Source organism: Lagenorhynchus albirostris, chromosome 18 (genome assembly GCF_949774975.1).
Source record: "Lagenorhynchus albirostris chromosome 18, mLagAlb1.1, whole genome shotgun sequence".
Classification (NCBI taxonomy): Eukaryota; Metazoa; Chordata; class Mammalia; order Artiodactyla; family Delphinidae; genus Lagenorhynchus; species Lagenorhynchus albirostris.
The window spans coordinates 17,687,264-17,713,631 of record NC_083112.1 but is presented as its reverse complement, the minus strand read 5'-3'; the positions used below and the strand labels follow the sequence as shown (position 1 = coordinate 17,713,631).

General features: G+C 42.8%; 1 protein-coding gene across 1 annotated transcript in view; it reads right to left on the bottom strand.

Moving 5' to 3' along the window:
• Nucleotides 1–26,368, bottom strand: part of SPRYD7 (SPRY domain containing 7) — a 68,963-nt gene that overhangs the window by 22,545 nt on the left and 20,050 nt on the right. Inside the window, exons 7-8 of the transcript XR_009536741.1 lie at nucleotides 25,391–25,481; nucleotides 22,148–22,271 (exon numbers count right to left, since the gene is read on the bottom strand). The gene's annotated coding sequence lies outside the window, so the exon portion shown is untranslated. The remainder of the gene's footprint in view (nucleotides 1–22,147; nucleotides 22,272–25,390; nucleotides 25,482–26,368) is intronic.

Below are 26,368 nucleotides of genomic sequence, written 5' to 3'. Positions count from 1 at the left end.
CCAAAACTAAATAAATAAATTAAAAAAAAAAAAAAAAAGCACGACTTCCCTCGTGGCGCAGTGGTTGAGAGTCTGCCTGCCGATGCAGGGGATGTGGGTTCGTGCCCCGGTCCGGAAGGATCCCACATGCCGCGGAGCGGCTGGGCCCGTGAGCCATGGCCACTGAGCCTGCGCGCCCGGAGCCTGTGCTCCACAACAGGAGAGGCCACAGCAGTGAGAGGCCCGCATACCACACACACACACACAAAAATCAATAGCAGAGAAGGAAAATTGGAAAATTCACAAATTTGTTGAAATTAAACAACATATTTTTAAACACTAATGGATCAATAAGAAATCACAAGGAAAATTATACTTAGAGACAAATGTAAACTAAACCACGATGTACCAAAACTTATGGGACACAGCACCAGCAGTGATATGGGGGAAATTTATAATTATAAGACCTTACATTAAAAACAAGAAGGCTCTCAAACCAACAACCTAACTTTAAAACTTAAGGGCCTAGAAAAAGAACAAACAACTCAATCATATGTTTAATAAGGGATTAATATCCAGAGTATACAGAGAACTGAAATTCAATGATAACAACAAAAACCTGATTTTAAAATGGGCAAAGGACATGAATAGACATTTCTCTATAGAAGGCGTACAAATGGCCAAGAAGTACATGAACAGATGCTCAACATCACTAGTCATTAGGGAAATGCAAATCAAAACTACGAGGTACCACTTCACACCCATTAGGATGGCTATAGTGAAGAAAAAATTGCTGGAGATGTGGAGTAATTGAAACACGTGTGCAACATTGATAGGAATTTAAAATGGTACTGCTGCTGTGGAAAACAGTTTGGAGTATCCTCACAAAATTTAAAATAAATCCCTATGATCCAGCAATTTAATTTCTGAGTATATATCCAAAAGTACTGAAAGCAGGGTCTAATAGAGGTATTTGTACCCTCATGTTCATAGCAGTATTATTCACAGTAGCTAACACACAGAAGCAACCCCAGAGTCCACTGATGAATCAGTGTATAAGAAAAATGTGGTATATACATACAATGGAATATTATTCAGTCTTAAAAAGAAAGGAAATTCTGTAAAATGCCACAACGTGCGTGAACCTTGAGGACACTATGCTAATTGAAATAACAAATCAGAAAAATGCACACTGTAGGATTCCACTTACATGCACTACTTAGAGTTGTCAAAATCATACAGACAGAAAGTAGAATGGTGGTTGCCAGGGGTTGTGGGGAGAGAGCAATGAGGAATTGTTTAATGGGTGAGAGTTTCAGTTTTACAAGATATAAAGAGTTCTGGAGATGGCTGGTGGTGATGGCTGCACAACTGTGAATGTACTTAACACCACTGAACTGTACACTTTAAAATGGTTAAGATGGTACATCTATGTTACATGTGATTTTGCCACAATAAAAAAATTGGGAAAAAAATGAAAAGGAGAGAACAGGGGAAAAAAAAAAAAAGAATCAACAGCGGTACCAACCCCAATTGAGTCAAAGCATTTGAAAAAGGTTGTTTTAGCCTTTTAAAGATTCCGTATCCAGCCTTGTCCCGCAATTCCAAATGCTGTCATTGAAGGACTGCCCCCACTGGAGACTGAGGGAAAAGGGTGATGCCTCACAGAAGGGCATGAGGGTGCCAGCTCTCAGCCCAGGATCCCGACGGGCATAAACAGTGTTTGTTTGTAATCCTAGTTAATGGCCTACATTTATAAGTCAGGAGTTTTGCAAGCAAAATCAAATTTCTGGTTTCTTTAGATAACTGGAAACTGTTTCAACCCTGGGCCTGCAATCTCATGTGACAATGGCAGAAGCTGGCCAGTGGTGGCCCCTTAAACTGAACACATGCTCTCCTCTTGGACACAGCCCGTCTGTGGACACCTGGTCATTCACGTTCCGCTGGCTCCAGTAGTCACTGGAGATAAGGAGATGAGAGGGCATGTCCAAACACAGGGGCGGCCCCAAGAACAGACCAAAGGACCCAAGCACTCAGCACTCTCTCTCATACACACACCCTTGCATCCTAAACTCCAGCCATAATGAAATCCTTTAGTTCCTTTCACTTTTTCTCCTCCCAGCCTTTGCTCAAATTGTTTTCTTGCCTGAAATGCCCTCCCTCACCCTCTCCCATTCACTTGGCCAATTCCTACGCATCCTTCATGATGTCAGTTCCTTTAGGGAGCCTCCTGGGCCTCCAGTAACTGGGTTCAATTAGAAGACATACAGGTTCAGATGGATGCCAGCGAGGTCCCTAATAACTGTGATTTTTAAAAGGCAGATGTTTATTCTCTTTTCTGGGAGGGTCCTGTCTGGCGTGGCCCTCCCCAGTACCTTGGCTCTTCTCTCTAACTGCTCCACCATCCAGGGCTGACTTACCCATTGGGTGGCGCAGCAGGCAGTGCCCAAGTCCTGTGATATTTTTAGGGGTCCATGAAAATGTTTAATTTTAATTTGGTTTAGAATCAGAAGAAAAACATGAGTATTATAATAATGAATATATAAAAATGAATCCAGCCTGGATTACATGTGCCATTATATCGATGCAGTTGTAAAATGTAACTTTTAATACTTTTTTATGGAGGAAGGGGTCCACAAAGGCAAAGATGTTTAAGGCTCCCCAAATTCATAGAGTGGCCCAGCCGCCATCCTGGGGGCAGTTATGACTGTCTGTATGTCTACTCTGTCTCAGCAGTGCGCTGAAGGGAGAGAAGGAAGGAGAGGATGTGACACTTCTCTTTAAAGGGCATAACCTGGGAGTTGCACATATTATTTTTGCAACCACTGTCCAAATCTCAATCCCATGGCCACACCCAGCCATATAGGAGGCTGAAGATGCAGTCTTTATTTTGGGCTGCCCGGTGCCTAGATAAAAAGTCTCTTGTGAGACAGGAGAGATGCTAGTGGGAGAACCAGCTCCCTCTGCTGCAGTGACCTTTCTAGGTGTTTCCCTGGTCCTCATCCAGCACATGCTGCCCACTGCCACAGCTCCCCACTTGTAGCCACCTCACTTGTGTACATACCTTACCAGGCCGCTGGCATTGAGTTTCCCACCTCTGGGCTAAAGAGATTACAGTGTGTCCAAGGGCAGACAAGAAGGTCGGGATGAGCTCTCTGTTACAACTCCAGTACTCAGCATAGAGTCTGACTCACAGGTGACTGAAAAAGAGTTCGGATCGATGCTTCTTTCCTAACATTTAATTTTAAAACTTGGTAGCCATGCACATTTATAGCACTCATTCAGCCTCTGATGGCTCAAGAACCAACAACCTAAGTTTTCTGCCCTTTCTTTGCACCATATTTCCTCTTAGCCTGATTTCTTTCATTTCGATTCTAATTTTTGTTTTATGAGACCAGACATGAAGTCTTCTAATATTCAACATTAAAGTTTAAGTTATACCATACTAGATAGGTAATTTTCCACTTGGTTCGCAATATTACAATACTGACTCGTTTAAAAAAAACTTTTTATCAGGAAATCTTCAAACATATCCAAAAATTTAAAAATTTTAAAGGGAGAGAGAATAGAGTAGTGAATTCCCCTACACATCTATCATCTAGCTTCAACAATTATTAACTGACAGCCAATCTTCTTCAAACATACTTCCACCAACTTTTCCCTACCATCAGATTGCTTTTAAGTCAATCCAAGACAATATGTCATTTTATCCATAAATATTTCAGTATGTTTGCCTGTATCAGTTATTCATCACCGTTGTAACAAGCCACCCCAAAACATAGTGGCCTATGACAACGATTTATTTGCTCACACTTCTGCAATTCAGGCTGGGCTCAGCTGGGTGATCCTTCTAATGGTCTCCCCTGGGTGATTCATGCAGCTGTGGTCATCTAGTGGTTTGAGTGGGGTGGGCAGGTCTAGGATGGCCTCCCTCACTGTCAGGGGTCTTGGTGCTGGCTTGTCAGTGGTGGCTCTCTCTCCATGTCATCTCCCATCATTCAAAAGTCTGGCTTCGTTCCGTGGCAGTGGCAGCATTTTTTTTTTTTTGCGGTACGCGGGCCTCTCACTGTTGTGCCCTCTCCCGTTGCGGAGCACAGGTTCCAGACGCGCAGGCTCAGCGGCCATGGCTCACGGGCCCAGCTGCTCCGCGGCATGTGGGATCTTCCCGGACCGGGGCATGAACCCGTGTCCCCTGCATCGGCAGGCGGACTCTCAACCACTGCGCCACCAGGGAAGCCCAATGGCAGCATTTTAAGAGTATGTAAGTGGAAACTATGAGACCATTGGAGGTCTGGGCTTCTGAACCCACATGGCATCACTTCCACTTCATTCCATCAGTCTAAACAAATCAAAACATCAGCCCAGACACACGCAGTGGGAAAGTGGATGTATTCCCTTGATGGGAGGAACTGCACTGTGGCCAGGTTTTTCAATCTACCACAGTGTCTCCAAGACAAAGCCTCTGGTTTTGTAACAACCACGATTACACTGTCAAATCTAAAAAATTTTAACAATATAGTATAATCATTTATTATTGATTTGTAACTTCAGAATTATGAAACAAAAATCGTGTTAATACAAATATAATGGTGTTCTGGGATACTGTTTTTTTTTTTCTTGGTAGATATTATTAATGTGGATTTGAACCTGAAGAGAAAAACAGTGATGTAAATCTCCAAGATTTAAATTTTAATGTGTCTAACTGGCTCCTTGAAAAAGCAATGTAAAAAACAGTAAATGTTTCATGATTAGAAGAATAGGGAGCCTCTTCTGAGAAATTACGTATTTAGTTCACTGCAATTTGATTTCTAATTTGCTGAAAGATAATGCAAATGGACTATGTTTATTCATGTTGTAATTTCTGAGCCTTTAGAGAGACAAAGAGAAACTAACTGGGGCGGAATCCCCAGCCTCCTCAACAGTAATCCTAAATGTGCCTTTGTGATAAGCCACGGCAGCTGCGGACCACAACGACTGCCAGGCTATAAGTGGCCCACAAATCCAGAATGCCAGGAAGTTGGCCAGGTGCGGGCTCTGTCCAGCAAACAGGGCTTCCTCCAATGTCGTTTTTAATTGTAGAGTCACTCTATTAACAGTTGAGGCCATAATTACATAAGTGGGCTTATCAACAGCAAAAAGGATTCAAAACTAATTTACAAAAAAATAGAGAATTTACCACCCCCCCCAAAAAAAAGGTCTAAGGTGACTATGAGCTCTTCAGAGGGCAAGAATTCTCAAGGAACTTGAGAGGCAGCACTGAATAGCAGGAGTCATAGGTTTAAGAGCCCTGGCTTTTATAGTCAGAGGCGGTTTGGCTCCCTGTTACTGTATGGCCTTAAACAAGTTACTCAACCTCTCTGAACTTCAACTTCCTCATAGTATTGCTTTGAGAGTTATATGAGATGATGTGTATAAAGTACTTAATGGCAAGCCTGGCACATTTAATCATGAGATACATAATGGCTATTATTGGGAAACATGTATCACTCACCTTTATATTCCTAAGATCCTGTCAAAGTGCTCAGGGCAATGTAGATGGTCAGTTAATGCTTGCTCAATTAACACTAATGAACTGACTGAATGTCGTTGTGCTAAAGATGCACATTATTTCCTGATTGGCACCATTTCTTTCTTGGAAAATTTGCCCCTGTTCCTCCCTTAACCCATCGGGTCTCACTGCGGCTATGTGGCCAATATTGATTTGCCAACAGTGGACACCAGCCTCAGACGTAGCCCATTAGATGGTACTGGGCCCTGGAGCTGCGATGTCCTGAAGACCCAGAGGTAGGCAATCCATGACTGTAGAGTCAAATACAGCTCACTGCCTGACTTTGTAAATAAAATTTTATTAGCACACGGCCACACCCATTCACTTTGGTATTGTCCATGGCTGCTTGTGCACTACAAAGGCAGAGTCAAGTTGAAGAGTTGCAACAGAAAGCACAGGACCTGCAAAGCCTAATTATTTACTACCTGGCCCTTTATAGAAAAAAGTTGGCCCCATGATGTAGACCAACAACGATGTTTTGCCATTTGTATGTTAAAAGGTAAGCAGAGGGGCTTCCCTGGTGGCGCAGTGGTTGAGAGTCCGCCTGCCGATGCAGGGGACATGAGTTCGTACCCCGGTCCGGGAAGATCCCACATGCCGCGGAGCGGCTGGGCCCGTGAGCCACGGCCGCTGAGCCTGCGCGTCCGGAGCCTGTGCTCCGCAGCGGGAGAGGCCACAACAGTGAGAGGCCCGTGTACCGCAAAAAAAAAAAGGTAAGCAGAAAAGGTCATCTGCAGAGAGAAGTGGGAGAATGGTACAGACAACAGAGCATTTGGCCACAGTAAGCAAGAGAGCAGAGAAAGGAGTGGCAGAGACAAGAGAGGCTTGAGGAGGACTGGAGGGTCCACTTCCAAGGGGGCTGCTCTCGAGGTTGGCAAGTAGTGGACGGGAGGCCTTGGCTCCTCCCCAAGTGGACCTCTCCTGGGAACTCCTGAGTGTCCTCGGGAGATGGCAGCTGGCTTCCCCTGGGGCAAGTGACCTAAGACAGTGTCTTTTATGATCTAACTTCAGAAGCCACACACACACTGTTGTTTCCACAATCCTGTTGGTTACTCACAGGTCAGGCCTGTTCAGTGTAGGAGGCCTGTGCACCAGGGCAGGAATACAGGGAGGGGAGAATGAATCACTGGAGGCCATCTGCTGACCTTCCATCTGCTGAGGCCCCTCTGAATTCCCCACTGGGATTCAGTGAGACTCTGCTTATAAGAACTGTCTCCCTCTTTTTCACTTGACATGACAAGTACATTTCTATATCCTTGCAATAAATGAACCCTAAAAAAGCGATGAAGAATGAAAAAGACATATTATTTGTCCCATCACCTCTTATCAAATGAAGGGGTCTCTGAGGTCTTGGCCTTCCAGGGTCCTTCTTGGTAAGCTCTGTCTCTTCCTGGTATGCGGCACTCCAGCCTAGACCTTATTTATGCAACAAGAGTGACTGTCAGGCCCTGGGGAGATGGCCACAGACAAAACAGAAAAAGACCCTGCTCCCTGGAGCTTACATTCCAGTGTGGGGAGACCAACACTAAAGAAATAGAGAACATACCAGGTGGAGATAAGGGTTATAAAAATAATTAAAGTGTGTGTGTGTGTGTGTGTGTGTGTGTGTGTGTGTGTGTGTGTGTGTGTGTGTGATTTTATAAAGGGTGGTCAGAGAAGGCCTCTCCACTGGAGCGACATTTGAGCAAAGACCTAAAGAGAGGGAGTGAGCCATGAGAATACTGGAGGAAAGGGGACCTGGGAAGCCAAAAAGTGGGCAGTAGGAGTAGGATGTGGGATCAGGGAAGAGTCTTTTAAGCTGGAACTAGAACACGTCCAGTAGCCAAGGGGCATCTCATGATTCAGGGATGGAGGAGAGAGAGGAATGAAATCCAGAGGCTAATGAAGGGCAACGGCCTCCAGCAGAGCTGGGACCCTTCTCTCACTGTAACGGGAGTGAAGATGTGATGTGGAAGCAGGTTGAAGATGTGATGGGAAGATGAATTCAGTATGACTGCTTCTGGGATTCTCAATGAAGTGTGAGGCTGAGTGATGGGCCACAGGGATTCAGAAGGTTTGAGGAGAAAGAGAAAGATGATGAATAAATTTCTGGTGATCCAAGAAAGCAAACCACTAGGACAGCGCTTCTGAACATTTAATGCGGAAATTAATTACCTGGGGACTTTGTTAAAATGCAGATCCTGATTCAGTAGGTCTGGGTGGGGCCTGAGCTTCTGCATGTGCAAAAACTCCCTGGTGATGTCTGTGCTGTTGGTCTAGGACCACCGCTTAAGTAGGAAGGGAAATATATAGGATTTGTGGGCAGTATGCAGGGACTTTTATGATCTGTGGCCATGAATTAAAGTGAGAACACTCACCCCAGCTGGTGTTCTTTTTTGGGTGATTGGGTATAGGAATAGAGTAGGGGACAGATGAGAGTTAGTGGTATTTATAAGGAAGTGCTTTTAAAAATATGCCATTTAACCTAAGCTATGATGGGTGATGAAAAAATGATAAGGCCAATGAATCATGGGCATTGATGAGGTCAGAGAATTGCTGGGATGCGAGCATTAGAACCAATAAGCCTGAAGGAAAGAAAGAGGTGGTCAGAAGTGAGGGGCTTCACAACCTAAGTGTCCATTGACAGATGAATGGATAAAGAAGGTGTGGCACATATATACTATGGAATACTACCCAGCCATAAAAATAAATGAAATTGAGTTATTTGTAGTGAGGTGCATGGACGTAGAGTCTGTCATACAGAGTGAAGGAAGTCAGAAAGAGACAAACAAATACCGTATGCTAACACAGATATATGGAATCTAAAAAAAAAAATGGTTCTGATGAACCTAGGGGCAGGACAGGAATAAAGACCAGACATACAGAATGGACTTGAGGACATGGGGAGGGGGAAGGGTAAACTGGGACGAAGTGAGAGAGTGGCATGGACATATATACACTACCAAATGTAAAATAGATAGCTAGTGGGAAGCAGCCGCATAGCACAGGGAGATCAGCTCCGTGCTTTGTGACCACCTAGAGGGGTGGGATAGAGAGGGTGGAAGGGAAATGCAAGAGGGAGGGGATATGGAGATATATGTATACGTATAGCTGATTCACTTTGTTATACAGCAGAAACTAACACAACATTGTAAAGCAATTATACTCCGATAAAGATGCTAAAAAAAAAAAAAAGAAATGAGGGGCTTCAAATTGGGACTTAGAAGTGACGACAAGGTCAAGCATATGACCCCCAGGATGGAAAGCTACAGATCATTCAAGGTGAGGTCAGGAACATAGAGGCCAAAGTGTTAGATAGATCATTCCCCACAGTGACAGAAGTGGTTGGTGAAAATGAAGATAGTGAGCTCAGTACTCAAGTCCTTAAGGAACAAGGAGGCTGTAGATGAAGGCAATTGGAGGGTGGCATGAACTTTGAAGGAGCTTTGTGCCAGCACAAAGGGATACAAGACAGACACAGTTCCCTTTCTAAGTGCAATGAGAAGCCATGAAGGGTTTTAGACAAGTGCTACAGACCAAATGTTTGTGTCCCCCCTAGATTCATATGTGGAAATCCTAACACTTAATGTGACAGTATTGGGAGGTGGGGCCCTTGGAAAGTGATGAGGCTCCACCCTCATTAGTGGGATTAGTGCCCTTATAAAAGAGCTCCCTCGCCCTTTCCACCATGTGAGGACAAGAGAAAACACAGCCATCTGTGAACAACGGAGTGGGCCCTACTAGACACAGAATCTGCTGCCACCTTGATCGTGAATTTCTCAGCCTTGAGAATTGTGAGAAATAAATTTCTGTTGTTTATACACGACCCAGTCTATGGTATTTTGTTATAGAGGCCTGAACAGACTAAGACAGCAAGGAAGTGATATGATCCAACCGAGATTTTGCAAAGATCTCTTGGACCGCTATGCAGAGAAAGGACTGGAGGGAAGTTCAGTGGCATCTGGAGGCTATTACAGTTATTTGGTTGTCAAAGTGTGGACTCCAGCAGCATCAGAAATGCTCATTCTCAGGCCCCATCCCAGACCCACTGAATCAGAAACTCTGGGCGTGGGGCCCTGCAATCTGAGTTTTAACAAAAGCTCTCCCAGGGATTAGATGCAAGTTGAAGTCAGACAAAAGAAAGTGGTTTGGATTAGAGCAGTGGAGAGAGAGAGAGCATGGAGCTGTATTTCACTGGAGGAAGGACCAGGACAGAGTACGGGATGTGTGGGTGAGGGGCAGGTCTCTAGGAGAAAGAAAAGGACAGATGCAGTGCTGTGCACTGGAAAGGGGAGGATGGAGGAGAAGCCAACTTGCTGGACGAGATCAAAAGTTCACTTCTATCCATGGTATGGGGCAAATATGTTCTGGAGAAGTTGCTGGGAAGTAAAGCTGTGGGTAAAAACCACACTAGTTCCCAGCAGGAAGTTGGTGATGTGCTCCTGCAGGAAAGCTGCACTGGCCACTGTGGGACACAATGTGATGTGTCATCTGTGGCTCTCTAACAGTCTGGCCAAGTGTCAATATTTCACACTTGTAGTTGGGGGCATGGTGGAAAGAGCACTGAGTTTGGAATCCAGAGGAGTCAAGCCCCTGGGCTCAAGTCACTTCCTAGCAAGTCACCTCACTTCTGTGAGCTCCAACCTCCACATCCCTGCAATGGACATACTATATCTGTCCTGTCTAAAGGGGCACTCTCGGAGTCAAATAGGAATTCATTGATAATTCTAAATCATTTTACAAATGTAAGGGAAGCAGTATTCTACTCTCATCATTATTACGAGATTCTAGTCTCAGAACAGGTCTCTGTTCAGTAGCTGCCCCCTTGCTGGGATACAATGACAATGGAAAGATGACCAATCCCTCCAAATACATTTTCCTTCCTGGTTATGACCTGCAACCTACTGTACAAGGTCATTCCTTTGACTGGACTTTGTGCCCTGGCAAAATACAGGTACCTCAGGGGAGGAAACACTCTTTACAAAAAAGATTTACCACATACCACATGCTTGTGTTTTACACCCATCACTTCCTGTGCCCAGTAGGAATTCTGTGCACTGGACATTACTATCCTCGTTTTACAGACAAGGACGCTGGGCCTGGAGACCAGGCGACTCACCCACATGGACAGAGCTTCTGATGGGCGGAGCCAGCCCCTGCCTCTTGTGCTGCCTTCTTCTAGACAGTTTGCTCTTCCTGCTCCTGCAGCTTTGGATGGATGGGTGAGGACGCTGGGCACCAGGCTGGGGAAGGGTGCTCGGCCACGCACAGGGAGAAGGAAAGGGTGCTGAGGCCTGAAGATTTGATTCATCAGCACTACCCAAGGCACCGGAATTGTTCTGTAGACTTTCTGTTCTTCTATTATGACTTTCATCCACTAGCACCTTTCAAGTGTCTTTGTTCTCCATGACACCCAGTCACATTTACTTAGATATTGTAAATGTGATGGCACGTTTGAACAAGGGCTAGGGAGGGCCTCAGAGGCAGGTGGGCCTCCCTGAGGCCACTAACCTATAGAACAAATGCACAGCAAGGGGTGGGGGACAGGAAGGCTGTCTCGGCCCTGGAGTCTTTTTTCCAGGGATCTCAATACAGTTCACCTTGCACACAGCATTATGCTTGTGAACTTTAGTGTGTGCAGGAGAGATGTTAAAGTTGTTTCAAAGCTGTAGCAGTTGATGACACCAGCTTGCAACACTTCTTGCGGAGCACGGGCTCTAGGCACGCGGGCTTCAGTAGTTGTGGCAAATGGGCTGTTGTTGTGGCTCGCGGGCTCTAGAGCGCAGGTTCAGTAGTTGCGGCACATGGCCTTAGTTGCTCCGCGGCATGTGGGATCTTCCAGTACCCGGGTTCGAACCCGTGTTCCCTGCACTGGCAGGCGGATTCTTAACCACTGCGCCACCAGGGAAGTCTCAACACCAGCTTGTGACATGAGAGACCAGCACAGTTAGAAAGGAGCCTGTGTTCCTTGTTTTACAAACACAGAAGCCAAGGGCCTTGTCCACAGGCTCAATCTGGGGTTGGTGAGTGCAATAGAGAATTCCAGCCTTCAGCTGCTCCTGTAATCACTCCTATACTCTTTAAAAGAATTGCTACAAGACCAAACAACAAAACATCCAGAAAGTATTGGCATCTTTTTCATGAGTATATCCTGCATTAAAGAGTGTTTTCTGAATATGCATTTGGTGCCAGTTCTCCCGTCAGCGCTGCCCTGCTGGATCACAACTGCAGATACCTAGCAAGGTACACTCCTCCATGGTTTGCATGTTGTGGGCCCTGAACTATTGGCAGGAAGGATGGGTGGGTGGGTGGATGGATGACTGCAGGAAGGAGCTGGAGAATATCACCTGGACAGCCGCAGAGTACAAATTCAGTGACACAAAACATCAAATTAACTAGTTATTTTCTCTGGCATAGGAGACCATGTCTTGGAGGAAAAACTCTGCCGTTGGCCAGCAGTGTAGACATCAGCAGTCAATTACATGTAGTTACTACTGTTGTTTTTTAATGTGTCCTGACTCCTTCAATGGAGAGGCAATTAAAAAAAACACTTGCTCCTACACTGTCCTATATACTCCTTTGAAGTGACTGTGAAAATCAACCATCCTGAGGGATAGAGAACAGGAGAAAAGAAGGAAAAGGAATTAACCCTCAACACCTTCACCTTCAGAATTAGGGCGGTAAAAAACAAATAAATAATAATAATAATAAAATCACCAGTGGATGCAAAGAGAGACAGACATACCTAGGGCTGCAGAAGCAGCAGCAGGTTCTGAGGAGAAAAGGCAAGTATTAATAAAAGCTGTTTTGGCCCTCTTGTCCCTGGGGTCTTCTGCTGGGCCCATGACTAGGCCTGCAAGTCACTTGGCCCCCGCTGGAGAGCTGGACACTTGGGGCTTCTGGCCACAAAAGTGTTGTGCTGCTTTTGGAGTCAGGCAGAGCTGGGTTCTATTCCACTAGCTGTGTGCTCTTGGCCACTTACTTAACCTCTCTGAGCCTTAACTTACTCATTTGTGAGAAAAGAACAGGACTGTCCAGAGTAAGTGATGTAGCACACTGGGCATCAGGGCACGCTCAGCGAAGCCCTGGAAAGTGAGCGTTTCCGCTTTCCCGAGTTACTGCGAGCAAACTGCCATGGGGAAGAAGCGGGACAGCTGGAGGCGCGCCCTCTGCCGGGCCTCAGATCCACTCTCCGCGTTCCTTCCGCCCGAGGGGCGAGTCCAGGCCCGAGCTCTGAAGACAGCGCGCCTCCTAGAGGCCGTCCTCTGGAGCAAGGATTGCTTGCTACACAGGGTTGAAGACAAAGTTTAGGGTCTCCCTAGGCCAAGGCACAGGGTGGAAAGGAGTTGCCCAGAGCCGGCAAAGCCTTTCACTGTTTCCTGAGGGCCTAGGGCGGATCCTGTCGGTAGCAGGCTGCATCCCCAGGCTGCCGAGCTGACCACAGTCAGGTAAGCTGAAAGAGCTACTTGGTTTATTCAAGCAGGAAAGACTCAGACTCAGCTAGCATTTACTGAGCACTTACTGTGTTCCAATGTGGGTGCTGGGTGCTCTTCATTTACCTTATCTCGTTTAAACTTCTCAGCAGCCCTGCAAGGGAGGGTTTATCCTCTGTTTTCCTGATAAGGTAACTGAAGCACCCTAAGAGAAGTTATTTGCATAGTTGAAGCATGGCTACATTGGAATTTGTATTATTTTGAGGGGGCTGCTATAATAAAGTACCCAAAACTGGGTGGCTTAAACAACATAAATTTATTGTCTCACAGTTCTGGAGGCTAGAAGTGTGAAATAAGGTGGTGTTGGTTCCTCCGAGAGGACTGTGAGGGAGGGATCTTTTCCAGGCCTTTCTCTTTGGCTTGTAGATGGCTGTCTTCACTCTCTGTATGCATGTCTGTCTCCAAATTTCCTCTTTTTTAAGGACACCAGTCATATTGGCCCACCTTAGTGAACTCGTTTCAACTTGATTACCGCTGTAAAGATCCTATCTCCAGATAAAGTCATATTCTAGGGAACTGGGGGTTAGAATTTCAACATAGGAATTTTGGGGGACAATTCAACCCATAATGGGATTTAACCCAGGACTCCTGATTCTAAACCTGGTGCCTGCCTGTATAGTCAAGCAGTAGTTCTCAAACGTGGGTGTATATTGGGTTTACTTGGAGAATTTTAAAAATATTGATGCCTGGGTTCCAGCCCCACAGATTATGATTTAATTGACACTGTGTATGTCTGGACATTAGGATTTTAAAAAGCTCCCCAGGTGGTTCTAGGAGCAGCCAAAGTTAGAACCACTGGCTTAGAACACCTTTCCATCACCATCTCTAGGTTCCACCTCAGAGGAAGGCAGCACCTCTCTCCTTGCTTTGCTGCCAGGGAAAGGAGGACAAATTTGTCTTTAATGTTCTAGCCTTGGTCCCATTTCTGTTCCCCCTTTTTAATTTTTGAAGAACATTTGCTCTTCACATCTGTCAGAATCCGGACCTAGCACAGTGCCTGACCTGCAGGAGGCCTTAATAGATGTCTGAAGAAGTAGGAGAGGGAAAAGAATCACAGAAGAAGAAATGTGAAGGGATGGAATTGGGAAATTCTTGAAAAACTGAAAGAGAATGTTAGCACAAATCTTGCCCCTTGATGGGTAATCTGCCAGGGACTGGCCTCCCAGTGATACACAACAAATTAGATTCACAACTTTAGATTCAATAATTGTGCTTGGAATGAGGACTAATCCAATGAGGACTATTTTGGGTTTGTTTCCCCTTCCCCTCCAAACCCCCAGGGCTGGCAAATTACAGTCCAAGACAGTCTCCTTCTAATGCTGAAGATCCCTGAAAGACAAAGAGTAAAGTCCTGACTTCAGTGTTTTGTGGTGGGGAATGAGTGACCCTGGTTTTCTTGTGCCCAGGCTTCTTTCCCCACCTTGGGCCTAATCCACCCCACCCTCTGGGCTAACTGGGGCTGCCTGGGAATGACCTAATTAGGACTGGCCTTCCTCTCTATGCATTACCAGACAGAGAAGGCTCTACCTCCAGGGGAAAATGAATTTACACATCCAAGTAACATGAGATTTGAGAAGCACAACTATTTGAAGTGAAAAATAACATATTAGATTACAGAATCCAAGTATACATATGAAAATAAATGACTCTAATTTAATTTTGGCCCAATAAACATACAAAGAGATAAAAGAATATATGGCAAGATAAACAAAAACAAGAAAACAAACTGATAAGAAATCTTAGATGTGAAAAATATAATAGCTGAAAAGAACGCATCAGATGGATAAATAACAGAATGGATAGGGCTGCAGAACAAATTAGCAACTTGGGAGACCAGGTGAAGGAAATCTTCCAGAGGAAGGAGGAAAGGACAAAGACAAAAAATATTTTTTAAAATCTAGGTTATTTGGAAGATAGAAGTAGGAGTACTACCATGTGGCTAATAAGAATCCTAGAAAGAGAGGAAAAATAAAAATGAAGAGGAAGAAATGTGTGAGGAGAAATTGAGATAATTTCTGTAATTATAAAAGATGAAAGATTGAAAGGGTTATAGAGGAGTAATAATGAAAAAATCCATACCAGGAAATTTTATAGTAAAATTAAGAATTTCAAAGAAGCAGAGAAAATTCTAAAATACTGTAAAGGGAAAGAGAAGATCACAAAAAGAGGACAGAAGTCAGGTTGACATCAAATTTTTCAACAGCAACAAGTGATTCAAGAAGATAGTGGAGTGGCATTTTCAAAATATTTAGGGAACAGAAATCAGAAACAGCCTCTTTCCTATGTCCAGTCTGCCACTCAAAAGCAAGGGCATGATTAAAAAATATTCTCAGGCATAGAAGTCTCCAGAAAATTTATCACACAAAGACTACATTGGAAACTGTTTTGGACCAAGGGCTTAAATAAGGGGAGAGAAAATCTAGCAGATATTGCAAGAGATATGTGAAGTAAAGTTGATCAAGTCCACTGGTAAAATTTGTTTGACTTAAAAGAATAGCTATGACTAAAGAAAAAAGAACACATATTCCCAATAAGCTGGCATTAAAGTGTAGGTAATAACATGATGTAGATTTGGGGAGTAGAGATGAAGAGATATGAGGGTACAATAAAGCTCTCATTTGGGGAATATATACCTATTAAAGAAATGGTTAACAGTAAGTATAAAAAAAGTGGGTCAGACTGAAATAAAATATTAAGATCACAGAAACAGGTCCAAATATATAAATAATTACAGCAACTATACATGAACTAAATTAATCAGTTTAAGAAAAAGATTGACAATTTGGATTTTTTTAAAAATCCAAGCATGGGGACTTCCCTGGTGGTGCAGTGGTTAAGGATCCGTCTGCTAATGTAGGGGACACGGGTTTGAGCCCTGGTCCAGGAAGATCCCACATGCTACGGAGCAACTAAGCCCATGCACCACAACTTCTGAGCCTGTGCTCTAGAGCCTGTGAGCCACAACTACTGTGCCCATGTGCCACAACTACGGAGCCTGCGCTCTAGATCCACGCTCTGCAACAAGAGAAGCCACTGCAATGAGAAGCCCACGCACCACAATGAAGAATAGCCCCCACTAGCTGCAACTAGATAAAACCCACGCGCAGCAATGAAGACGCAACGCAGCCAAAAATAAATAAAAAATAAATTTATAAAAAAAAATCCAAGTATGTGCTGCTAACACGAGACAGACCTAAAGCATAAGGAAAATGCAAAGGCTGTACATAAATGAATGCAAAATGATACATCAGGAAAATACTAATCAAAATAAAGTTGGTTTATCTACAGTAGTATTAGATAAAATGGATCTAAAGCCAACAGCAAAAAGATGCATAGCATCTATGTATGTAATAAACAAAGGGATGCCAAATTCATGAAACAAAAATGATGGAAGGACAGACAGAAATGGGTAAATTCACCACTGTAATGGGAGATTTCAACAATCTTCTCTTGATTATTGGTAGACTGAACAGACATCCCCCCAAAATATATTTTAAATTCATTGTAGAAAATTAGAGATAGACACAGTTAAGATGTTGGCATAGGGAAAGATATTGTAAAGAAGACACAAAAAATATTGACCATAAAAGACTGATAAATATTACTATATAAAATTAAGAACTTTTGTTCATCAAAGTTACCTTAGAGAAAGTGAAAAGTTATATATATAAGATATTCAAAATACATAAAACTGGCAAAGGATTGGTATGAATATGCAAAGAACTCCTACAGATCAGTAAAAGAAAACAAAAAAAGCATAAGTAGCCCAACAGGAAAAAAAAAAGAAGAAGAAATATAAGGGCAATAAATATATGGAGAAATGTTTACCATAATTATTAGTTTGGAAGTATAAATCCAGACTGCAATGACATACCATTTTACACTCATTACGTTGGTAAAAATTTAAATAGTCTGATAATACCAACTTTTTTCAATGCTCGTGGGAGTGTACATTTTTTAACTACTTTGGGAAATGGTTTGGCATTTTCTTCTAAATTTGGACACTTATATACTGTTATAGGTTGAACTGCGTCCCCCAAAAAGTATGTTGAAGTTCTGACTCCTGAAACCTTATTTGGACTTTGCAGATGTAATTCACTAAGATGACATCATACGTGAGTAGGGTGGACCTTAAATCCAAAATGACTGATGTCTTTATAAGAGAAGAGACAGAGAAACACACAGAGAAGGCCATGTGAAGACAGAGACAGAGATCGGACATATTTTTGTATTTCTACCATCCAGAACTAGAAAAGGATAAATTTCTGTTGTTCTAAATGACATAATTTGTCAAGGTCTTAATTTTTGCTTTAGATGGTGAGTTCATGGGTGCTTATCTATATTTACAACTATATTTATATCTATACCAATATAATCATATCTACTGGAAGAGGCCACCTAAGGACCATTGAGGAAAGTATGTCATAAATAGGATTATGATTAATCCTAATCCATAACTGTATACCTGAGGCTATCTACTTCCCAAGATAGTTGGGCTTGTCCAGATTGGTTCATGTTTCTACAAACTGGTCCTTCTAACTCACTTTGATTTTCCCAAAGGTCTGGAAGTTGGAACACTTTTTCCAGGCTAACGACAACTAGCAGTATGGTTAATCAAACATGCAGGTCTGGCTTGCAAGTCTGGCTTGCTTAGTGTGCCAATTAAGTTAGAAAGCTCCATTGATTAAAATAAAGGAATCCAGGGACTGAAAGTTCATTGAGTTCAAGTGCAATCAACATAGTAGATGAGAAAAGGAAAAAAGGAAGGGCATAAGTTGATGGGACCCTCTTAGATATATAGAGATACCAAGCAGCTTTGGCAGGAAGTGGCAGCCAAAAACCACGAAACCACAACCTAATGAGTATTAATCAGAGGGTACAGCAGGGATAAGAACAAAAACCCAGGTGGAAAAGAACAGGAAAATGGAATCTTCACTGCCCATGGATCAGAATGTAATGTTTCAGGTATGTTCTTCTCAGCAAATATTCCTACCATTTGCTTTTGAAATGATGGAGCTGGTTTAAAAACAATATATGTCAGGCACCTCAAGAACCCTACATTCTGTAGGCAAAAGTGAAGACAGAGTTAAGAGAGCACAAATCTGTTTCATCTGACTGTATGAGTTTTACGTTTCTCCTTTAAAGGCCTGGCTACTGTGTGGTTCAGAAGCAGTATGACACAGGAATCTGGGAGGCTTCAGGGATACCCACACCCAGAGAGAAGTCTGCCAGTCAAGGAGCACTGAATTGTCATGGTGTAAATTTGCAAAACCTTGACAGCTTTAGTGATATGGCATTGGTCTTGAAATTCAGTGCACGGTAATTTTATTTTATGGTAAGGAAAAGGATATGAGAAAAGAGAAGGTAGTATAAGTATGTTTTTCAAATTTCTTCCCTCTTCTACCCTATAAATAAAAGGGCAAAGATATTACTGAGCAAATGTTCTTTACAAAAATGTGATGTATTCTCATGCTTAGAAATTTTGCTATAGGGAAAGTCACTGCTACTGTTTACATGAGACATTCCTACTCTGAAATCTAAACTCTGAAGTATTTACTATGGTTAGATAAATCACATATTTTTCCTTGTGAGTATAGCCTGTTCAGGTTTATACATACCACTGTGTAATTCCCCAAGCACTGTTCCCAGTTTAAAGCGTGATGTTGGATGCATTTGTGGAAACTGATGTGAAAGGTATTTGCTCTTTAAGATACTTGCTAACTGGCCAGTTAAAAGCATGCCTTTGAATCTGAAACTGAATTTGGCTTTGGTCAGTAGAGGCTCCAGGAAAATTGATAAAATAGGAGAAAGAGAAATCAGCTTCTTTTTTAACTTTTTTTTTTGGCTGTGCCATGCAGCTTGTGGGATCCTCGTTCCCCCACCAGGGAGCGAACCCGTGCCCCCTGCAGTGGAAGCGCAGAGTCCCAACCAGTGGACCGCCAGGGAATTCTCTCAGCTTCTTTTTCTAGAATGTGAATGAAGAGATCCAAGACTGAGGATGGGAATTTTGTCATAATGATGGCAAAATTTTAAAAAGAAGAGACACACATGAATGCAGCTCAGGAATCCAGAAACTTTCCTGGTTTCTGGCCCTCCTGAGGCTTTGATTCAAGAAATACCCTAATATCTTTCTGTAATCTTCTGCCATGCTCTAAAAGATCTGCAAAATCTAAAAAGCCCGTATTATTAGGAAAAAATTATTCAATTGTGAACAGAGCCCAGAAGATGGTAAAAAATATTTCTTTACTGTTCTCATCACATCATTGTTCATTCCTGACCCCCAAGCTATGCTCCATGACAAGGCCCAGAGCACATCTCCTTCACTAAAGCATTGAGAATTCCTTTCATGAGTGGAGCCCCTGCAAGCTCTCTCAAAGGAGAGCTCTGTAGTTGCTTTCCTTGGTAAGACAGGTAAAAGGTACTACCACTGATACGGTCTTTCCAATTCTAATGGGGATAATGGATCTCAGAGTGGCAGAGGTAGTGGCAGCACTTAATCACCAAAGACAAATTGGATGCATCTACTGTGAGGGGTAATCAGAATGCCTTGGCCTGCAGAGATCTTTGATGGTGGTTAATTTATCATGCTATTCCTAGGAATAAAATAGGTAGACAGTCTATTAGAGTATTGCTTGATCTATATGAGAGGGGAAAACTTCAGGTCTGGTAGCCAAACACCTGACTTGAGTCACCACCGTGGACAGTCAGGGCATCTTATCCAGTTTCCAAATGTAAGTCAATTCACAGACCCAAAGCTCCTTGATTAAAGAGGAGGCAGGTGCCCCTTGGGGAAGAACCCTGCTGTCTCCAGAACATAACCGGAACACACGGTCCAGAATCAAGGGGTGAGAGTAGGAGTGGCTCTTCTTACTGTTATACCCAATAACTCACTCACATGTAATTTTCACTTGTCATCCTGATGAGAGCTCTGCTGGCTGGGAGGTCTTCGTCCCCAAAGAGAAAATCTTTCCACCAGTGGAAATAACAGTGGTTCTATTAGATTGGATGGTGAGGCTTCCACCTGGCCATTTTGGGCTCCTCATGCCATTGAACCAACAGGCAGAAAAAGTGTTACTCTAATGACTAAAGTGATTGACCTTAATTACCGAAGGGAAAGTGAGTTGCTGCTACACAATGGGGACAAGGAGGACTACATCTGGAACACGGGGGATTTTCTGGGGTGTCTTTAGGATTTCCATGACCAATGTTAAGGGTTAATGGAAACCATAGAAACAAACAGAAAAACAAGATAATTGACTACTGGGTTCTTTTGGGAATGAAGGCTTGGGTTATTCAAGTAGAAACCCCACCAACTGAGCATCTGACTGAAATACAGAATGATTCTAGTCTACTTGTTACCGTGACATATTTTCACTGTAATGCTAGAAAAAACAAGTCTATGTCAATTTCCTTCTGTTCCTGCTGGTGGAACATACATGTTATGGAGCCATAAGCATGGTCATGTGCTTCCTTCAAGGTGAAGACTGCCTTACTCATCTTTCCATCTAGCCCAGCCTTGTGCTTGGCACATAGTAGATGCTGAAAAATATTTGTTGAATGAATAAGTTCAGTCTTCCCAAAAGAATCAAAAAGAAAATTTACTGTATCATGTTGAGATTTCAAGAGCTTATTTGGGTTCTACCACCATTTCTGAGAAGAGTTATGGATAATATATAAGTTATGCCAGTAAGTATGCCAATCTTATTTCCCAAAATCCTTAACAAATAGGCAGGAACTGTTTTATAACTAGTGTGACAATTGCTTACAGGAAGATATATGTATGCTTCTAAAATGTGGGAACATTGTTCTTGTGATGAGTTTAAACATTTTCCCTGTAATTTAACTTCTATTATTGTATTTGCTTTAAAGTATCCTTCAAAAAAAATTTTTTTTTTTTTTGGCCACGTCACGCTGCTTGCGGGATCTTCATTCCGCGACCAGGGATTGAATCCGGGCCCCGGCAGTGAAAGCACCGGATTCTAACCACTGGACCACCAAGGAATTCCCCAAATATTGTTTTAAAAAGATGGGCTTCATTGGTTGAATCTTCATAAAGTCTGAATCTGTAAAGTCCAGCAAATACTGAGCCTTTTCTAAAAATGAGTTTAATGGGAGGAACAAGGTCCAGGAAAAAATTCAGGAATGCCAACAGAAGACACGTTGTAGTAAAATTCATTAGTTTTTTTTTTTTTTTTAATTAACCGCACACAGCACACGGGGTCCTGTTTCCCCAACCAGGGATCGAACCCTCGCCCCCTGCAGTGGAAGCATGGAGTCCTAATCACTGGACCACCAGGGAAGCCCCTTCTTTAAAGTATTGTAAATTTCTAAGCCTCAGTGTACATAGTCCAATCTAATTACAACAATGTAACATAAGGCCAAAAAACATGTTTTCTCATTGTCTTTGAGGCCACACCTCCATGTCTGCACATGACCCAGGAATGACAGTCAGTGAATCATTAACTGCTGTTTATTTATGCTAATGGAGAGCTGTCACACAGATAATCCCGAAAGGCAGGTATTTATTTCATCATTTTTGGCACCTTTATAAGAACCAGCCACTGAATAAGGGTAATCAAATGTGAATCTCTCTAATGATCTACCCCGGCCTTTGTTCAGTCTTGGACAGTTGTATTAGTATGTGTTTTGTAGGACTGCTAAACTATCTTTCATGTTCTCAGCGTTAAAGCAGATATACTCCTAAATTCCTAGCTTCTATCAAAAACCATTTAGAAACCTTTGTTTTAGAAATTGTTAACGGATTTGTCTAATCACATGGCAGTGTAGAATGAACTTTATACAGTGCCTGAAGGAGTAAGTGCTTATATTTATTTAATGAATATTCAATTACCTGGATTTTACTGTATCACCTTGCCAAAGACACCTAACCTCTCTTGGGCCGCTTTCCCCATGGGGGGAGTGAGGATTTGGACAAATGGTCTCCAACATGCCTTCTCGTTTAACAATTCAGTTTCAAAACATCTCCCTATACCACCTCGCAATCCTGTTTCTTACACAGCATGAAGATAATATGGAGCTTTTTGCCTCTAAATATTCTTTTCCTTAAGTTTCAAGGGTTGCTGCCTTAATTTTTAGTGTTTTGGAATCTGACAGCAAGTCCAAGTTCACCGCACCCATCCACACTCACCACGATTTTATAGATTGGGGTAACGTTCCTCCTCAGCCTTGACTTCCAGACCGAAAGGCTGTTGTGTCTCGTGTGCCTTCTCTGGGTCACTCGTGCTCTTCTTCCTTGAGCTTCTTCAACTCACCTTTTCACCAGAAACGCAATAAGTGAACCAAACATAGGTCAGGAAGGACAAGTTTTGTGTCTTGTTTCTTATCATGGTTGATAAGAGTCTCTGCTTAATTTTCAAAACCCTTTCTGATAATAGCATTTTACATATGCTTTTGATTGTGACCACACACTGGACTGGCACTTCAGAGATCTCTGTGTGACCTTAAATAAGACCTAGGAGACCATCATACAATTTATCCCCAAATATACAATCTCACAGTTTCTTGTTCATCACTGGTAAGTCACTTCTGTCTACTCACAAAACTGTGTGAAACCTCTTATTTACCGTGTTGAACTAGCACTACATTCCTCAATAAACTATAGTATCATCTCCCCTTTTCAGAATTAACACAAAAAATTTTTTTGCAATATATCATTTTATATTTTACTTTATTTATTTTTCCTTGGTTCTTTGCTGTACTTTTTTATTTTTTTAACATCTTTATTGGAGTAGAGTTGCTTTACAATGTTGTATTAGTTTCTGCTGTATAACAAAGTGAATCAGCTGTATGTATACATATATCCCCATATCTCTTCCCTCTTGAATCTCCCTCCCACCCTCCCTATCCCACCCCTCTAGGTGGTCACAAAGCACCGAGCTGATCTCCCTGTGCTAGGCAGCTGCTTCCCACTAGCTATCTATTTTACGTTTGGTAGTGTATATGTGTCCATGCCACTCTCTCACTTTGTCACAGCTTACCCTTCCCCCTCCCCATATCCTCAAGTCCATTCTCTAGTAGGTCTGTGTCTTTATTCCCTACTTGCCCTTAGGTTCTTCATGACCTTTTTTTTTCTTTTTCTTAGATTCCATATATATGTGTTAGCATATGGTATTTGTTTTTCTCTTTCTGAGTTACTTCACTCTGTATGACAGACTCTAGGTCCATCCACCTCACTACAAATAACTCAATTTCTTTTTATGGCTGGGTAATATTCCATTGTATATATGTGCCACATTTTCTTTATCCGTTCATCTGTCGATGGACACCTAGGTTGCTTCCATGTCCTGGCTATTGTAAATAATGCTGCAATGAACACTGTGGTACTTGACTCTTTTTGAATTATGGTTTTCTCAGGGAACATGCCCAGTAGTGGGATTGCTGGGTCATATGATAGTTCTATTTGTAGTTTTTTAAGGACGCTCCATACTGTTCTCCATAGTGGCTGTATCAATTTACATTCCCACCAACAGTGCAAGAGGGTTCCCTTTTCTCCACACCCCCTCCAGCATTTATTGTTTTTAGATTTGTTGATGATGGCCATTCTGACTGGTGTGAGGTGATACCTCATTGTAGTTTTGATTTGCATTTCTCTAATGATTAGTGATGTTGAGCATCCTTTCATGTGTTTGTTGGCAGTCTGTATATCTTCTTTGGAGAAATGTCTATTTAGGTCTTCTGCCCATTTTTGGATTGGGCTGTTTTTTTGATACTGAGCTGCATGAGCTGCTTGTACATTTTGGAGATTAATCCTTTGTCAGTTGCTTCGTTTGCAAATATTTTCTCCCATTCTGAGGGTTGTCTTTTCATCTTATGGTTTCCTTTGCTGTGCAAAAGCCTTTAAGTTTCATTAGGTCTCATTTGTTTATTTTTGTTTTTATTTCCATTTCTCCAGGAGGTGGATCAAAAAAGATCTTGCTGTGATTTATGTCATAGACTGTTCTTCCTATGTTTTCCTCTAAGAGTTTTATAGTGTCTGGCCTTACATTTAGGTCTTTAATCCATTTTAAGTTTATTTATGGGTATGGTGTTAGGGAGTGTTCTAATTTCATTCTCTTACATGTAGCTGTCCAGTTTTCCCAGCACCACTTATTGAAGAGGCTGTCTTTTCTCCATCGTATACTCTTGCCTCCATCAAAGATAAGGTGACCATATGTGAGTGGGTTTATCTCTGGGCTTTCTTTTTTTTTTAAAAAAATTTATTTTATTTTTGGCTACGTTGGGTTTTTGTTGCTGCGCGGGCTTTCTCTAGTTGTGGCAAGCAGGGGCTACTCTTCATTGTGGTGCGCGGGCTTCTCATTGCAGTGGCTTCTCTTGCTGCAGAGCACGGGCTCTAGGAGCACGGGCTTCAGTAGCTGTGGCTCTTGGGCCCTAGAGCGCAGGTTCAGTAGTTGTGGTGCGTGGGCTTAGTTGCTCCACAGCACGTGGGATCTTCCTGGACCAGGGCTCGAAACCGTGTCTGCTGCATTGGCAGGAGGATTCTTAACCACTGCGCCACCAGGGAAGCCCTCTCTGGGCTTTCTATCCTGTTCCATTGTTAACACAAATTTTAATGTGACAAATCCTTGTATAAATCCCTGGAGATCCTGCATCTCCTATTTCCTTGTTTTCAAGTTAACTTATTTGGAGACTCGGCAATTGTCTGAATGAATCGGAATCACTGAGTTTTAGAAAACATCTAGTTTGGTCTCTAACCCAGTGGGAACCATATTTATGAGATCTCTGGGATAGTCATCTAGACTGTGTATTGATTATATTTTCTTATTTACTGTATTCTATTTTTTTTTTTTTTTTTTTTTGCAGTACGTGGGCCTCTCACTGCTGTGGCCTCTCCCGTTGCAGAGCACAGCCTCCGGACGTGCAGGCTCAGCAGCCATGGCTCACGGGCCTAGCCGCTCCGTGGCATGTGGGATCTTCCCGGACCGGGGCACGAACCTGTGTCCCCTGCATCGGCAGGCAGACTCTCAACCACTGCACCACTAGGGAAGCCCTATTTTCTGTATTCTTAATGCTTTACTGAGGCCTTATTGTCAGAGGAGGGACTGCTTCACCACGGTTAGCTAATTCCTAAAGAAGGCAAACCACTCGTCCCAAGGAGCCTGACTTTCATTTGCAAACCAACCAATCCAGAGCCCCCCACCTTCCTTACCTGGCTCTTACTTTCCATGTCAATCAATATTTCCCTGTCCTACTCACCCCAGAGCCAGGTACCAGACAACTTGGGACAGCCCCTGTACCCCAGAGCCTGCTGAAACTATTCAAACTAGCCAATCCTGAGTATGCTTACCCTGCCTTGCACATGGAACCACAATAAGGGCTCACGCCCATGCCTTCCCCTTGCTCCTTCGGCCTCCTGACCAACCCTGATGCTTACCTGTGAGTCCCTGTGTGGCAAGGTGTGCCCTCTCCTCTTGGAAACTGTAACACTATCTTTTTCAACGGCAGTAGCTTCCTGCTCACCATACCTGAATAAGAACAAAATCTACATTTTAAAAACAACTGTCAAAACAATTCCAGGGACCAGAAGTTCATTTCTTTGCAAGGTAGCAATTTCAGTAGTGAACTAAGTAGGAAAGTTCTTTTCCATCTTAAACTAAAATCTGCTTCCCTGTACCTTCTAATAATTCTTACTCCGGGGCAACAGAGAATAAGTCTACCCATTTTTTTTCAAGTGATGAACCATCAGATATCTGAAACACATCTATGACTCTCTTTCCTGAAATACATTTGTGAGAATCACACACATGAATCTACAGATTTTTTTTTTGGCTTTATTTCTAGTCAACTTCTTCAAATGATTAGCATTTCACAAGTCATACCAGCTTCAACAGCCCAGTGGGTTGAATACATTCTTCCAACATTCCCAGTGTCAAGGACCATTCATTCATTCATGCATGGATTAATTAAGCAGCTTCTCAGCAGCCTGGTAGCCTTTGCTGGTTTATCACTGCCCTTGATTTCAAGTGCAGTGTCTGCTGGAACTGGTCTACTCCACATGTGGCTTCATTAGCACTTACTTGCCTGGGTCTGGGGACCCAGTTTGTAGTGGTACCAGGCATGGCATAGACTAAAATTTCTGAATCCTTTAAGATGAATTGCCATGAAACACTTTTTATCCTGTACTTAAGTAATCATGTTGTGATTCTACTGCAGCCTTTTAGATTTCTAAGTGTGAATGTAAAATTCCCCCATTCTCTAGTGTACAGGGCTTCCTCCAGAGTCACGTGCTTTCCTCTTGTTTAAAATTCTTTTTCCCAAAATAGGTTTATTGTAAAAAAATTATCAGATAAATTTGCAATGAAAGAGCTAGATCCCTGTAATCTTATTCCCAAGATATGGTATTTTTGATGTA